We start from the raw sequence: 17,508 nt of genomic DNA on the forward strand, positions 1-17,508 counted from the left end.
ATATATATATATATATATACACACACACACACACACATATATAAATATATATATTTAATTCTTGGTTAAAAATTGTCACCAAATCCCAAAAAGAACCAAGTTTTGGGAGTTTCATGAGTAGTTATTTGCAGTGTATTCTCAGCATTCATGACTGGGAATTAGGTCCTGCTGGAGGTCAGGGTCTCCTGGTTGGGTGGATACGTCATGGGATTAGTCAGGTGACCTGGCTAGGCAGAGGTGAGTTCAGGTGCTTTTGTGTTGGGCAAGTCACTTTACCAGAGTTTCTTTCTCTGATGTGAAAGGGGGACTATAGTTTGTCCTATAACATGAAGATCTAATAAACCACTGAGGGAGAACTAATTATGTGCTGAGGTGAGGGATTCTTATTGTAGATATTAATAGGATACAAATACAAGGAAACAAAGCCTCCAGCCTTGGAACGCCTTTCAGGCAATGGCTGCTGCACATTATAACCCCTCTTCAGTAAATGGTGGTTTTCATGGTTGCTCACATTTACAAATGTCAGAGGAAAAAAAAAATCCCTCAAACTTTCCAAGAACAGGCCTGCCTTTATTCAAACCAGTTCACCCAGTTCGCTGATTTTTTTTTTTTTTTTTGAGCTATAGGCAGAGTAAGCTTTCTGGGCTTCCAGATAGATCTGGGGGAATGAATGTTCAACTTCCAGGGGTTCCTTTATTTGAGCACAGAACGGAGGAAGTAGCCCTGAAACAACTGACTCTCTGCTATTCAGGGCTGTCAATAAGACCTTCCAGGAACTGACTCCCGGGTCAAGGGAAGCTCCAAATCTCTTCATCCATTGGGTGGTCCGTGTGTCCAGCTGACATATAACCTAATTCATTGTTCAGTGGGAAGGAGAGAGTAAGGGCCCTGCCTAGAGGCGGGAACACCGCTGGGAGTCTGAGTACGCGTGTCCTGCGCCTGGATTCGTGGTGTGTATGACTGTGTAAGTCATTTCTCCTCCAGAGCTTCACTTTTTTCATGTGTAAAGTGGAAGGTTTGGAAGCTGATTTTTGCCCGCTCTGAGATCCAGTACATTTTGAGTCGGCAGGGAATCCAGGGCGGGGCTCAGGAGCCACATCTCAAAAGGGGATTCCAGGGAAGGATCTCTGCTGCTCAGGCTCAGCGCCCTAATTTGGCGCTTTAAGAGCAGACGCAGGTTCTGTCATTTCTTCAGCCCCTCAACTTGGCCACTTCCTCCTGCTACGTCTTCTTCCTCTTCCTGCAGTGCAGGCAAAGCCCCCACACCTCCCTCTTTTCCTTCCTCCTTTGCAAGCTCCCTGCATCCCCGCGTCTCCACCTCTTTCTCCCAAGAAATAAAATGCCCGTTGTGAGCCCACCTTTTGGCCAAACCACTGCCGGCTGCGAGCACCCCCTCCTCCGGCAGGCGAGCGTCGCTCGGCGGCCCCGCGGGCACCCGCCTTCCCATACCTTACATGGACAAATGCGTGCAGGCAAAGTCAGGAATTCAGGCCCCTGACGTCAGCTTCCAGCTCTCAGGGCACCGCACGGGAGACCAAGGGGAGGGGGTGGGGACGGTGGGGAGGAAGGAGGGGGAAAGGCACCAACCAGCAGCCGCTCCAGCCCTGCCGAAGTTTCACTTTTTGTCTGTGGGTTCGCTCCCGGGCCCCGCGCGAGCTTTCCCGGGATATAAGTAGCTTTAGCGAGCGGGGGACAGCCGGGCGCTGCAAGGTAAGGGCTGGCTGCACCGCCCGGGGCGCGGGGCGCGGTGCGGGGCGCGGGGCCGGGCCTGTCCGGGGCTGGGGACAATGGGAGGGGGAGTGCCCGGGCACCTCCTCCTTCGCCTCTGCCTCCGCCTCCAGCCGCCGCCGCCGCTGCTGCCCCTGCTGCCTCCTCCCAGAGGTATTGTTGCAAATCCTCCTTCCTTCCCCCCACCCTCCGCCCGCGGGCGCCTCGGGAACCCCCAGCCCTCCCCGGGCGCAAGCGCCTCCGGGGTAGCAGGAGCGCGGGCGCAGGGCGTGGAGTGCGCGCCCTGCCCGGGCCGCAGGGCCGCGGTACGGAAGTGCCGTCCGCCGCGCAATCACGGGGTGCACGCCATGGGGGAGGGGGACCCCGAGCTTTTCGGGAAGCGAGGCCCGCAAGCTGGGCGGGGTTGGAGCCCTTCGTTAAGCGCCCCCTGCCCAGGCTTTTCTGGGCGCCTAGGGGGCGGGGCCACACCCAGCCGCTTACAGCTTTCGCGGAATCCCAGTTGTCACAGTGGAAGGGGCCTAGGAACCCAGGCATCCAAGCCCCTCATTTTACAGTTGGGGAAACTGAGGTACAGAGAGAAGGAGGGCTTCCTCCGAAGTCAGTCACTAAAAGCCAAGTTGCAATTAAAATAGGTGGCTCCTGATTTCAAATTGTCTGTCTCCCAGCATTTCCCCAGCACCCACTGTGTGCCAGGCACTGTGCTGGGTTGTTGAGTCAGAAAGGCAGATGAGGCCCAGTTCCTGCGATTAGAGCACTCAGACAACCAAGGAACCAAACCGGACCCAAGATGGAAAAGGCTGAGTGTTGGGGAAAAGGCATAGATAAAGTTTTAAGCGACTCAGAGAAAGGAGTTTGATTTTTGGCCCCTGGGGAGGGAACAGAGATGGGCCTTTGGGGGGAGCCCATGCTTGAGCATGGCTTTTGAAGGATGGGAGTTGTCTGAATCCAGCCACTGACATGGAAGGAGGGCATTTGCACAGTGGTGCGGTGGGGGTGGGGAGACTGTAGACCAGAAAAGACTCAATAAAATGTGGAGAGTGGAGATGAATTGTAAATGTTACTGTTTTGGGGGCGTGGGGTTGGAGGAATGGGGTACACGAGACGAGATGATAAGTGAATTGTGCCTAAGTATTAGGTCAGAACAGTGTCTTTGGAGCTTTGGGGTACTGGGATAGAAAGATTTTTCTGGCTTCTCTCACCTTCCCAGGCAGGGATCCACTGCCTCCCAGCCCTTTACACAAAATGCAAAAATTTAGGGTCATCTCTGAGTCACTTTCCTAGTATTAGACTCACTTAACTTTGTTTCCAAACCTCTTTCTCTTTTTTCCTCCTCCCCTTTTTCTGGCTTGCCTCCCAATAAAACTCATTCTCACTAAGGTGTTAGTGACTTAATGGCTTACCTCTCCCAGAACTTGTACACTTTAAGAAAGCCTTTAAGTGGAGGGAAGGAAAGCATCTAACTCCTCCCCACTGCCCTTCTCAATCCTCTCCCTCCGTCCCTCATAGATAGGGAAATAAAAATAAAGGCCCAGAGAAGGTGGGTGCTAGTTTTAGAGCCTGCAGTGAATAATGGTGGACAGTGTATGTGTCAGGGGCAGAACTCCCAATAGGGCTCACTCTACACCATTACCAACCTTCCTCCCTCCCTCCAGGGTTCCTGCCAGTACTAGGGAAATGTTAAAAGGAAGAGTGTGTGTCTTACATTTAATCTTTGCAAGATAGTCCCTCAGTTCCAACACCCAGGAGTTTACAATCTGGATTGTAGACTCTATATGGCAGATAAGTAGTTGGGGTTAGCTGTCTGAATGGAAGGGGTACAGGCCTCAGAGCTTTGGGTCAGGCAGTCCCCCAGTGTCATATACTCTGTAAGCAGCCGGCTGCCTTTGGAGGTGGGCAGAGGGAGGAGAAGCTGAGCTGCTGAGCTAGTTTACTGTGGCTGGGACTGAGTGAGACCCTTGGAGCGCCATAGTCTGGTGGAGAGGTCCTCGCTCTGGGGGAAGTAGACAGTCAGTTCCAAGCAGTAAGTGGTGGAAAAGGCGGCTTGATTATGAAGGGCCTTAGAAATGCCTGGCTCAGGAGTTTGAATATGACTTGAAGCCATCAATTGAGGGTTTTGAATAGACGGGGACATAATTGAGAGGAGAGGGACTGGCACTGGGACGCCTTCTGCTGCCCATTTCTAGTGAGAGTGGCAATAATTTGGCCTGAGAATATTATCAGTGGGTGTTCATTCGTTTACTGGACCCATATTACTGAGTACTTATTATTCACCTTTGGCAAATCTGAAGATTTTATTGCAGGCTCCTGTACCTGTATTTTGTTAGGTTGGTGCAAAAGTAATTGCGGTTTAAAAGGTTAAAACTGATTCCAAAATCCGCAATTACTTTTGCACCAACCGACTAGAGACAGATAAGTTGTGTTTTGTCACTTCTAAAACATACTTTTCAAATTTTAATATTCCTGAAATTGAGTAGTCTTATGATCACAGATGTGTCATAGTTGAGCAATTTTTCATTCTAAGTTGATGATGGTACATCTTACAGTCAATGGTTTAGATTTGATAGAATTTGTTAATCATACCCTGTATGAATATACAAGTACTTTGCACTTTATACAGCACTTTCCCATCAGATGTTCCATTTGAATCTCAAAAATCCCCTGAGAATTGGGTCTGGAGACACTGTCATCTCCACTGTAACCCTTGCCCATGGTCACACAGCTAATTAGAAATGTGCTTAGAATTACAACCCAGAACTTTGACTCTTGGTGTTAATATGTGATTTTACCCTGCTGTGGAACTAGCATGGGTTAATTGGGAACTGGGGAAGTTCCCAGTTGGATTTGATTTCAGAATTATGGTTAAAATGCTGGAATGATGATGGGTTTTTGGAAGGGCAGAGTGTAACCCACAGGGATTGGGAAGCCCCCTGAGCCCAAAGATTTACTGCATTTAACGGAAAACTGACAGGGCAATGGAAGATGCCAGGTAACATGGTAAAACCAGAGGATGGAACACACGGCTATTTATACACAGAAAGGAGAAGAGCAGTGCAGGAAGCACACAAGTTCTGGAGCCTACCTACTGTGAACCAGGAACTGGCTGGCCCAAGGAGTACAGAAACGAAAAATGGTCCCTGTTTTTGAGGAACACACATGCGTGTGTATGTGAAAGCATGTGTGCACCTGTGCGCATGCTGTTCTAGGGGTATGTTTCCACCGCTCTGAACTGAGGAGGGTTGACTTCAGGGAAGTCACCACTGAGGGAGTAGTGTCTGAAGAGAGTCTTTTGGGCCAAGTAGGAGTTGCCCAAGTGGAAGACAGACAGGTAGGAGACGACCTGTGAGGCCAATGCTGATGTAGGGAAGGTTTATTCTTGAGGCTGTATTTTGAATGACTAGCATGAAGGGGGCTGGGGAAATTGGAGAAAGGGGAAAGCTATTTTTTTTGCCAAGTAGACTTAAATTATCTTGTAGCTTATAGGGGCCACTGAATGGTTCTTTTGAGATTCACATGAGAACAAGCCTGGGCAGGAGCTCTGGAACCATCTCTGGGAATAGGTATTTGGATAGTAATGCAGGAAGCATAGTAATGCCGTTGAGTTGAGTGAAACTGAGACTTTGACCTTGGGCAGTAATTAGAAGTCTTAGCTCAGTGTGTGCATTGGTGGGTGGGGACTTTTCCTGGAATATGGCATAGAAGGTTGTGCATTGCTGGAAGAAACTGAGGTGAGGAAGGGGAGGTAAAGTTGTGCTGCGTGCAGGAAGCTCCGATCTGGGTGGAAATCCATGGAGTTCAAGGTGTGTATGAGGCAGAGAACATGAGGGTGAGAGAAAGGGAGGAAGGAATGGAAGTGTGTTGTGGGTCAGCTCTGGGTTCCCTGGAGGCATGGAGGAAATGGCCAGTGCATTCCTAATGCAGATCACAGAAATGAAGGACACGGATGTATCCTTGAGGACTTCTCTCTTATGACTCCACAAATAGGATGAGAGGGTGGCCAGAGGGTTAATGGGATTCATGCTTGGAAGCAGCTAAACCACAGAATTGAGGCTAGAAAATGTTACTCTTCCTATTGTTCTTTCTTGGTGATAATAGTAAGAATAAGAACTTTGAACATTTTTGGAGTACTTGACATGTACTTAATGTAATTCTTATACTGATTCATTAAAGGAGGTTCTATGATTATCAATTTCATTTCGCAGATGAGACAATGAGTTTGGTTAAATAAGGTTACACAACTACTTAGTGACATGGCTGAGTTTCTAACATTTGACTGATCTATATAGCCTCGTCACCACTCTTTTATATGCCCACGGAATGAAAAGTTCAAATAAATACTGGTTTTCAGTGTTCTTCCTAGGAATTGAATTCGGTATACATTTATTAGGCCCCGGCAGGTTCATCGTTGAGGGTTTACCTGGGTGAGCAGGCTTCTCAATTCCACACTAGTTATTCCCACCATTCCCTCTCTTAAGACTGTACCATTTTTTGTATTCTTTGGGTGTTTTCTTTCCCCAAAGCTAACTGGAGAAGCCAGAGCCTCTCTAGCAAACCATCTGCATCAGCCTCCCCCTCCCCTGCGACCCCCACCACCTCCTCCCTTCCCTAGTCCTCTGTAGTGATAAGGATTTTTTTCTTTTTTATTGAGATATTATTGTCATCACTGTATAAGTTTGAAGTATACAGCATAATGGTTTGACTTATATGTATTGTAGAATGATTGCTGCTATAAGTTTTGTTAGCATCCATCATCTCATATTGATAGAATAGAAATAAAAAGCAAAAAAGGAAAAAAAAATTGCTTGTCATGAGAACACTTAGGATTTACTCTAACTTTCACATATAACATCGAGCAGTTTTAACTATAGTCACCATGTTGTACCTTACATCCCTGGTACTTAGGTGATAAGGATTTGAAGTATCCCTATAGCGAGGCAGTTGGGGCATTCAAATAACAAAGTAGGGAAGTAATAGAGGGTCTTGAACTCAGTCATTGCTGTTGATCTATGCCTCCTAGGACAATGCTAGTTCTTTGTAGTAGAGTGAAATAGTTCCTGTTGGGTCTTGCCCTCCCTGAGTCATGCAGACCCTTCCTTCCAAGAAGTCTTATAGGCTCAGGACTCTGAGGGATCAACTCCAATCCTTCCTATGCCCTGTGTACCTGCCTGAGGTGGGTCATTTGTGTTTTAATGGTTCATAGATACCATGTTTCCCCGAAAATAAGACCTAGCCGGACAATCAGCTCTAATGTGTCTTTCAGAGCAAAAATTAATATAAGACCCCATCTTATTTTACTATAAGACCCGGTATAATATAATCTAATATAATACTGGGTCTTATACTAATGTTTGCTCCAAAAGACGCATTAGAGCTGACTGTCCACCTAGGTCTTATTTATTTTTAAATGTGTTCGGGGGAACACAGTAGAGGCATTTTCTGGAGCGAGGAGTCCAACGTTAGGAGTGGCACCCAGCAAAGTAAGCAAGACCTTGGTTTTCTCATCTTCAAATCCCTGTCATCTCTGGTGCCCTGAAGATGTTCAGTAGCTGTGAAATGAATGAACAGCGTTTAGTGACACAATACAAGCACGAATCACCACTTGATCTTGTATGTTTGCGTGTCTTTGTCTCCCTTGCACTTTAAAATAAGCTTCATGAGGATTGCAAGGATACCTTCATTAATGGTATGTTCCCAGTGTCCAGAGGAGTGCCTGGCACATGGTAGGTGCTCCAGAAATACTTGTTAGATGAAGAAAGGGATTGATTTAGTTCACTGTAAGCATAGATAGCAATGTGAGGGAAGGGGTACTATTTTTACTGACCCAGATGCTTGAGTCTCTGGAGTCCCAGGACTGGATAGAGAATCACCTATGTTGTACCAGCCACAGGCGGTATTGGGCAGTTCCACTGTCAGGGTCACGATTCGGGGACTGGGAATGCAGAGTTGAGTCTCTAAACTAGCTCTCCTAAGAGTAATTGCAATTAAAACTGCTCTTTCACTTTTCTCTCACACAGCCAGGTGGTTCTGTTGTCTTTGAACATTCGTCTGTTTCCTTATCCATGCCTTTGCTAATGCTGTTTTTCTCTACCCGGAGTTCCTGGCCTCTCTCCACTGGCTCTGCTTGTTTTAAATCTATGGGCCTTTCAGTTCAAAGCCAAAACCCACCTTGTGCCATGAAGCCATTCCTAGATTTCTTGCCCCCTTTTGCCCCACATATATGTGTGATGAAATCCATCTCAACCTCTTGTAGTCAGCTCAGCACACGCGTACTGAGTGACTGTCATATGCTAGACAGAAATGCTACATACTGGCTTATAAAGACAAGGGTCTGTTTTCAAGGATTTTGATTCCAGCATAGGAGAGAGATCGAAATAGAACATGGTAAGGTCCTACTAGAGTGATGATCAAAGGCCTAGTGGGAGCAGTAAGAAAGGAGTGACCAAGCACCTGGAAGAACTGATGAATGCTCGTGAAAAACAAGACATTTGGGGTGGGTTTTGAAGAGTGAGTAGGATTTCATATGGTGCACAGGGGTGGAAGAACTTTCCAGGCAGAGAGACCTTGATAGGTATGTATAGGCCTAAGGTCTAAGAGTGTTTGGGGAACAGAAGGATGTGTTTGGAGATCACTGTGAAAGATGGCGCTGGCTAGTGTGAGGGTTAGATGGTAAAGGCTGATAGGATGAGCTTAGGATGATGGCAGTGGTTGGGAGTGGGGGGCAGGAAGGTTTGCTTACTTTCTGAGCAAAGGAGGGCCTTGTTGGATCCGTGCTTCAGAGAGCTCTGGTGGTAGAGTGATAGCAGGTCAACCCGCTAGGCGGGACCCGCTTAGCAGGCTGCTGAAATGTTCTAGGACAGAACTACTGGGCCTGTACCGGGTCAGCAGGGTAGACAGGGAAAAAGGGATTCTGGAAGCGGTTTGCTGTTAGAATCCTATCAGGCAGCTTAGTTCTCAGGCTTGTCCTGCTAATTATTAGTTAGCTTATCAGCCTTGGCTGGAAAACCTGTTTTATGGGACCAAAGCTTACAGATAGTAGAACTCGCTGGCAGCCGGTTCCTGACTTAGAAGTGCGGCTGGGGCCTTGGTGCCCTGAGTGATCCGCTTCCTCATTGGACAAGGCGAGGAAACTGAGGGCCCAGGAAAGGGACAGACTTGCTCAGTCACACCTTTGTCAGCTGAGCTGGAATTGGGCTGTGGCCAGCCCTCTTTCAAAGGTGTTTTTGATTCTGTTTCTGCTGAGCCTGGCCTGACACATTCCTTCTCTGTTAACCCCCACCCCCAGGGGCTTTGCTTTGGAGAGTTTGGGAGGAGATATAACTTAGAAATCATTGTTACTGGTCTTGAACTTTGTGCTTTGCACTTTGAAAACAAAGTGATTAAGATGGTTCAGCTTGAGTTTGTGTGTGGTTTGGGGATTTATTTCTTTTACTGCCATTTATGCCTGTGGCTTGTTTGCAAGAACCAAGCTTCTGCCTCCTTGGTAACTCCCAGGTTCCTTGCTTGTGACAGCCCCACCTCCACCCAGACCCTCCTCTTTTATTTTTACTTATATTTGCTTGCCTAAAGGTTTTCAGGCTGCCACTCTTTCATCCAATCCGTTACAGGGTAAATCCTCCTATTTTTTCTTTCCCTCTTAAACCTGCCCCCTGTAACCCATCTCACAGAACCTGTTAGTATTTCATAGCCTTCATAGCACTTTTTACGTAGCGAATGCATTTTGCAATTGGTTTTATTACTGAGCTCCCAATTGCAATCCAAGAGATGGGTCTGCAGTGTCAGTCTTGTCTGGCAGAGTGTGGGCAAGAGTTCAGGGGTGGGGAAACCTTCCCACGGCATGCTTGGCCTTAAGTGGCAGAGTGAGAATCTCACTCTTGTCTTAAAAACTCCTGTCCTGCTTCTTAACTTCTGTAAATGCCCTGGAGAAAGAAATGTGAAAGTCCTTAGAAAACCCTATACACAGGCAAGAAACTGTTATTATTATTTCATTGTGTGCTAATTAGTAACATTAGCTGCCTGTGTCTGTGACATTGGGAAGCAACTGAGAATCAGTTTAGAGACTCCAGAATCCCGAGGGTCTGAGGTTTCCCATGCTGTCATTTCGGCAGTAACATCATCATTGGTTTTTGGTATAGGAAAAACAAAGGCCTGTGTTCGAGCCACCCACTAGCCTGTGATCTTAAGCAGGTTCCAGAATATCCCTGAGTGAGCTTTAGTTACCTTCAAATAGAGATCATGTGATATATCACAGTGCATTTGTGAGAAGCAGACACGTTTCCATGACAGTGCTTTATAAACAGTAATGTTGCCATTTCTGGTGCCCCGTGTAGTGTTTAGCACACAGGGATGGCACCTTACTCTACGGGTGGTCATATGGGATTTAGACCCAGGCAGCTCCAAGTTCAAATCCTAGCTGTGCCACTTAGTGGAGGATGCTCCCTGGGGTGGTCACAGACATGATTTGTTTTACCAACTTATTCGTTTTTTAGACCTCTTATTAATGAGGGCACCACTGTTGAGGATACTGCACTCAACAAAGTGGGGTGAGTGCCACAGACATTCACGGCCCTTTCCAGGCTATGCAGAGAGAGATGGTTCATCACCAGTGAATGGCTGTGCAGTGTTCCTTCTTCCATTGTGACCGTCCCACTCTCTTGGGTTTTGTTTGTGTCTGTTTTTCAGCCCTGCAGGCTTTGCTTCTCCTGCAGTATTTGCTTGTGCCATTGCTTCACATCAAAGCCCTCTGTAGTTCAAATGGAAAGCTAGTGCTCAAGGGTGCTGTCAGCCCTTCCTCAGAAACTTGTGTGGGAACCTTTCATGGTACTGGCAAGTGAAAGGATCGAGATGGGGCAAGGTTATTTCACTGACCTTCAGGAAATGTGCTTTGGCCTTGTTCCACCTCCAGTATGGACACTTTCCCTGCCATAGCTGTTGTCAGCATTCCTGAGTCACATCAAACGGCAGCTCAGCTGCCGCCTTGCCTAGAGCTCAGGAGGTGGAGGGCCTTCCTCGTTAGGAGAAGATGGTCATGGGCAAATGTAGTATGAGTTCCTTGGCAGTTTTAGGAGACCCCGTTTTGGATGTTAAGGGATTCCTGCCCTTAATATCAGCCTCAGTTTCCTTGTCTGTAAAAATGGCTGTAGCAACAGTAATTGATTCAGAGGTAGAGGGACTGTACTTTCTGGTTTGCCCAGGACAGCCCTGATTTATGCCTGTGTCCTGGTTTAGTATTAATTGTGACCCGTTTCACTCTCAGAAGTGTTTGCTTTGGGGGATAAATCATATGATCATCCTACTTGTGGGAGAGCATTGAGCAAGGTAGTGTAAGTAATACGCTTTAGGCCAGGCCTAAGCTAAGGACTCGGCAAACTTCTGCTGTTTTTGGTAGAGGAGATGCTAGGTGCTCAAGAAATGTTTGTTCATTTGAACTGCATTCATGAAGGTTAAAGGATGACGATGTTTGAAAGGGATGTCTAGATTGGGGGTACTTAGAGTTTGTCAGGGTTGACATGATAAAACGTGTCCATACCTGTTTGAAACATAAGAAAGTGCCACGAGAACAGTACAAATAAGGACTAGGGGAGTGTGCGTGTCCACTGAAACGTGCAGATGCTTGTTGGGAGTGCGGGGCGTTGGGTTAGACATTGAAGGATAGGAAGTCTTATTCCAAGATGTGATGGGTAGCTAAAATTGCTCTGGCTATTAATAGTTAAGAAAGACGTTTGATTCTCTGGCCCTGAGTGTACTTTAGCTGGGTTTTTGAATCTATTATTTTCCATCCAGTGGCCCACGTTGATAAAGATCTCTAACTATAACTGCCATAGCCCAATGCAGTACTAAAGTCTGTGCCAATTGGTCAGCAGAGTCACCTGTACTTACTCTTCCTAATGAATTTCCACTGAATATGTTTGTTGTTTAATGCCCAGGAAACAAGAAGAAGAAGAAGAAAACTTAGATGGCATCTAGAGCTTCTGTCTTGTTTGGTATGAAAAGGAAGCATTTTTAGGAAATGCAGTAGGGAGTTGCCATGCAGAGGGCGGGGTGTGCCCTGACTCATGGGAAAGGCAAACTGCAGTGACCTGGAGGGTAAGAGACACCTTTTCTTAGAAAGAGGTGAAAGGTAGGTCAGCTTTCCAGTAGTCTGTCATTTCCAACCTGGAAATCTCTCTTCTTGGCCACAGCCTAGCAGTGTTACTTGGAGAATATTAGGGTTCCAGTAATGGCAGCCAGACAGGACCCTAAAGACACATTTGTGCATCTATATGTTATATACCTGTGTTTATTTATTCAACACCATGTGCCATATGTACTTGTGAATGACTGAGTGAAACTCATCTGAGTTTGGGGATGGAAACATGAATGCTATGTGACCTCTACCTCCAGGAGGTCATTTACAGCATCAAGACAGGACATAAAAGTATGTGGAGAAATACATGGTGGCTCTGATTGAATGGTGACAAACTCTAGGGACAAGGCAGAAAGCTCATAAATGAAAAGACTGTTATTTGATTGGGCCTTGAAGGATGAGAGGAGGAGAGGGTAGTTAAGCAAGGGACATACCATGGACAGAGACACAGAGGTGAGAAAGTGCATGGCGCTTTGGAAGACTGGAGTCAATGAGGATGGAATGCCTAGTAGAGAGGCCATGGTGATGAGGGTGAAAAGGTGGGTAGGGGCTCAAATTGATAAAGGTCTTGATTCCTGCACAGAGGAGTTGAGACTGCATTATGAAAGGAACATCAAGTAGGGAAGTGAAGTGATTGGATCTGTGCTTTAGGAAAATAACTGGTTATAGTATGCTGGATGGATTGGAGGGGAGGGTACTGGATATGGTGAGATGTACTATAGTAACTCAGGGCGAAAATAAAGTGAAGCTGAATTAGGGTTGAGGACATGGATGTGAGGGATATTTTGCGGGTAGAATAGAGGTCACCCATTCTTTTTATTTAAATAAGAATAACTCCAGACTTGAGCAGGAAGTCCACAGTCCTCATCCCAGCAAAACCCCAAGGTGATCCCATCGTCTGCCCAGTTTCTTTAGAAGGGTGACACAGTAGATGGCTGAAGAGATTGCTATCTGTCAAGAGAAAGATCTCTGTCCAGTTTTATCTTTTAAGAATCCATGAAACCTCTTACTTCTAATGGAATTAGCTCTTTTTAGAGTTATTGAATCTCTGATCACTGGAGATCTTCAAGCAGTGGCTGACTGAAATGTTACAGTGAAAACTCAGGCATTGTTTGAAGACTTGACCTAGAATGTCTTTGAGGTCTATCAATCCTGACTCTTTTTTCCCTCCTTTCCTCCGTCCCTCGGAAAAAAAAATACTTGTTAACAGTCTTCCCTGGGGCTCCTCTACCCATTTGGAGCCTCAGGATCATTTTAGCCAAATTGGACAAAAGGCAGAGAGTCAAAAATGGATGATTCGGCACTAAGAATGCTACGGTTCATGTGAAGTAGCGAGGAACCAGCATTTTGGTGCCAATGAGTTTACACCCACCCACTAGACTTTGTGGCCTAGACTAGCCTGCATGAACCTGATCGAAATGGAACCCACCAATATAGTTATGACACTTTCTGCCAGTTGCTATTTTTGTAGTGCTTTACAGTTAATCATGTGTTTTCCTACAAATTATAGGTAAACCCTTACAATAGTTCTGTGAGTAATTATTATTGTCTAAGTTTTACTGATAAGGAATGTGAGGCTGAGAACGACGAAATTACTTGCCCAAGGCTCACGCTAATTAGATGTTGAACGAGGACTTCATTTTGAGTTTTCTACTAGCGCCATTTCAGATTCCTCCTGTTCCCAGCCTGGGAAGATCCCCAGGATAGGCTTTAGCTTTCGTTCATACTCATATCCTTAACATTTATTATGGCTCCTGATATGTTGTAAGAATTTAAAAAATGATAAATTCATATGTTGAATGAACATATGATTGAATACTGTAAGGGAAATAGTAAATGACAACTTTAGTTCTAAGAATATATTTTTTTAAGAATATCTTTAGTAATGGAAAAACTAATTGAACTCCTTTAAACATTAATCAATCTGTTATCAAAGATAATGAAAAACTCATTTAGAGTACATTTACTCAACTTCGTTAAAAAAACAAACAAAAAAACACTATCAAATACTCTTACCTGAATACCTCTCTGTGTTCTTTTATGAGACCATAACCCTAATCATAACTCCCCAAAACTGCAGTCCACTTTTCTGTATGTGTATGATGTTTCCTTCCATTTAATATTGTTACAAAAAAGCTCTTCCTTCTATTTTTCTGGGCAATATATTTATTTTTGATATAACTACAGATTTTTTTTTTGAAATTGATAAATCCTGCTTTAAACACTTACCCATGTAGGCACTAGCATAGTTTTCATTTTTTTAAACAAGTAAATGTAATTCAGCATGTGAAAAAATTCAGTGATAAACATCAGTGGGCAAATATTTCCTAAATTATTTCCTAAAGACAATTATTCCAAATTATTTCCTAAAGACAATTATTCTTTGGCACTTTCACTTTCCCTTATAGCGGTTGTAATTTTATCCCTTGTATGATGTGGTTATCAGAATATGTATCTTTTTTCCTCAGGAATGAAGTAGAAAACGCATCATGGTTTGGAGGGTCATACAAGTTTGGGTTCAAATCATGGCTCTGCCCTTTGTTAGCCATATAACCTTGAATATATATTGGTTCTTAGCCTCTCTGAACTTTCCAATTCCTCATCTGTAAAAGGGGATAATAGTGCCTGCCACATTATGTGATTGTGGAAGGAATCCTGTGGTCAGTGTGGAAAAGACCAAAGCCTGCCATTGTGGTCCTGCTAAATAAATATTCTCTGTCCTCTTTGATCTCTTTCAACCCACCAGATGATAACACACCCCACATCTTTTTCCTTGTATTTCCCCATAGTGTATGACCCATAGTAGATCTTAAATAAATGTTTATTGGCTGGCAAAATAAGTTTTAAGTTTTCGCAAAGGAGAATTATGGACACAAAAATACCAACTATGTCTATCACTTTTCATACCAGTTGCTATACAACTTCTAGAAAGACTGTACTAATCTGCAGAGTCATTAGCAGTATGTAAATCTACTTTTTTATTACACCTTCATCATTATTTAATTTTAAAACTAGCATGTGCCCTTGCTAAATTAATATGTAAGAAATGATATTTCATTATTATTTTAATTTCCATTCCTTTAATTACCGAAAAAAATATTCTCAAGTAGTGGTTTTGAGTTTGTTTCCTCTTGTGAGAATTATCAAATGGCAATATTTAAAAACGACCTGGGCTGGAGAAGCTTGCAATGAAAGGTCTAAAAATATTTAGTGTTTTGAGTTGCCCAAACTTTATGTATTAATTTACTCATTCAGTCACTGTTGATTGAGCACCTACTATGTGCCAACACTATTCCAGGGGCTACACATACTAAAAAGAAAAAATTAAATGAGTAAAGTCAGTGATCTGTCTAATCAATGTCCTCTTCATTTAACGTATGTGGTAGCTGAGACCTGGAAGAGTGACATTATTAGCTAGGGTCATACAGCTGTTTAGTAGCAGCGCCAACCATTTATTTGAATAGTAACTGTGATTTCAAATGCTTCATATAAGTAGCCTTTTAATCCATGGAAATATCCTGGAAAGGTCTGAATTGTGATGTCTATACAGCATCTCCAAACTGTATGTATATTGAGGAAGCAGAGTCCTGATTTTTGGTTTAGAAAATATGATCACATGGTTCTTCAGTCTCATACAGAGCTTTTTCCTCGGCCTCTCTGCCGCTTACATTTATTCATTCTTAAATGAATAAACTTATTTTTAAAACAGGACTAGAAGACAGAACAATTTTGATCCAAGCAGTTTGGGCCAACCAGGAACCTTTTTGAACATGTTTTTGGTAAATGGGAAGAACAGATGACATTTCTCTATCAAATAAAATTGTCAATTTAGATTTAATAAGACAGTTATCTTCAGGTAATAAAAATTCAACTAACTTGCCTTAACTATCTTGTTTAAAGCCAATTAAGAGACTCATATTCCTCACTTGCTGGGTAAAATTTAATAGAACTTCAGTTAAGCATTTATTGCTTATTTAATTCAAAATTAAGTTAATCACCACAGTTGGTAACAACCACTGAGTATTTAATTAACATTCAGCAAACTATCTTATTAAGTCTAAATGAGATACAGACAGGTCTTGTTTATCCCTATCAGTTTGCAATCACTCTTTCCCCACCGCCAACCCCAAAGGGGTTTTGGTTTTTCCCTTGGCTTTCTTCTTCTGATTTGTTGTGTTCATTTTCTTCTGGTTGACACCCAGGTTGGGTGAAGGAGGAGAAGAGGCAGGAGTCCATCATATCATGGGAACTTCTGGCTCGTGGCATCGCTAAAACACTTCAGTTTCATTCCATTCCATTCTTCAAGAATTATTGAGCACATTCTTTGTGTGAGACATTCTTTTAAGCACTTCGGAAGATATAGAGGAGGTCATGTTGACATATTTAGCTTTATTTTCTTACCTTAAGAAATGAGAGGATTGGGTTTAGTTCCTTCATTTAATACATATTTATTGCCTTACAGTTTGTAAGGCTCTTTGCTGGATGTCAGGGATACCATGATGATTTGGACAAGTTCCTCGCTCTCATGGAAGATATGTGGTCTGATATGGAGGTGCAGTGGTAGAAATACTGGATGAGGTGCTGCTGTAGGAGCACTGAGGTCCCTTACATGCTATGATTCTGTTAGACAGTGTTGCCCAAAGTGTTAAGAATGTTCAACAGCAAAAAGATCCTATAGCCAAGTAAGTTTGGAAAAGTCTGAGTTAAAATTAAATGGGTATCTTTACCATTGAACTTTTCTGAGCCTTTAGTGAATTGATAATGCACAGTATGACCTTCTGAAAAGTTTGTTTCGGAACAAACAAAAAGTTATTTGATCATAGGTTCCCTGCATCACCACCCTCCTCCGTTTACCCCCCAGGACATTTCTTGGGCTTATTGTTCCAATGTGCTTTGAGAAAAGCTTCTGTGAGTCCTGGATCCTGTCTACCAGCGTGCCAGCCTGGGAGGGGTAGCCAGGCACGCACCCTAGTAACTGATCCAGGCCTGGAAGGTCTAATTTGTATGAAAGGTGTACTGGTGAAGTGGGTGATTTCTGACATAGGGACTTCTGGCTGGGGTTGAGGATATGAAATCAGAGTAGGCTTTCCTCATGGAGGAGAGCTGGGCTTGTGAGAGAGATACAGTGTGTAGAAGCAGAGACGCCTGGAGGATTGCCAATGAGTCACTGGGAACAGAACAACTGTGAAATTCTGACATGACTGATTTGATTGAGACACCCTAACACATGGATACAACTTAGACCGATTTTCCTTATAGCCTAAATCTGGAGAGGTAAGAGGCAGCAGACTTTTTAGTGTAGAACTCTGCTTTAGGCCTGGATCCAACTGAGCGATGGCCCATCTGCAGAAGCGATCACTTCTGTAAGGCATTCTGACACTGTCTGGGGCAGAGCTCTGCCTCGTGAATCACAGTCTCTTAAGAATGAGTCTTGGTTCCTTTGGGAACAGCTTCATTCAAGCAGGTCTAGTTTCCGTTTACCCCATAACATGCTATTTTCTCTACCTTTCCTTCCCCATAGGCTGATAAATCACCTATACCTTCATTTTTCATTCTTATCCATCCGTATCATCCTTTTCATCTAAGGCAAGCTACTCTTTTATCTTCTTCCTGAAAAGTCATTTACTTCATTTAAAACAGTGTTAGCGATTTTCTCCTCT

The 17,508-nt window shown here is 44.2% G+C and overlaps 1 protein-coding gene across 5 annotated transcripts in view; it reads left to right on the forward strand.

Annotated features, from left to right (window-relative positions):
* The first annotated feature begins 1,391 nt into the window (after positions 1-1,391).
* Positions 1,392-17,508, forward strand: part of LPP (LIM domain containing preferred translocation partner in lipoma) — a 652,405-nt gene continuing 636,288 nt past the window's right edge. For 3 of the 5 annotated variants that reach the window (XM_019752112.3, XM_019752114.3, XM_019752117.3), the window contains exon 1: positions 1,392-1,710. The gene's annotated coding sequence lies outside the window, so the exon portion shown is untranslated. Of the gene's footprint in view, positions 1,711-1,742; positions 1,882-17,508 lie in introns of those variants that run through there. The other 2 variants (XM_074329282.2, XM_074329343.2) reach the window with 1 other exon arrangement.

This window comes from Rhinolophus sinicus, chromosome 17 (genome assembly GCF_057876585.1).
Source record: "Rhinolophus sinicus isolate RSI-liver-muscle chromosome 17, RSI-T2T, whole genome shotgun sequence".
In the NCBI taxonomy this organism is placed as follows: Eukaryota; Metazoa; Chordata; class Mammalia; order Chiroptera; family Rhinolophidae; genus Rhinolophus; species Rhinolophus sinicus.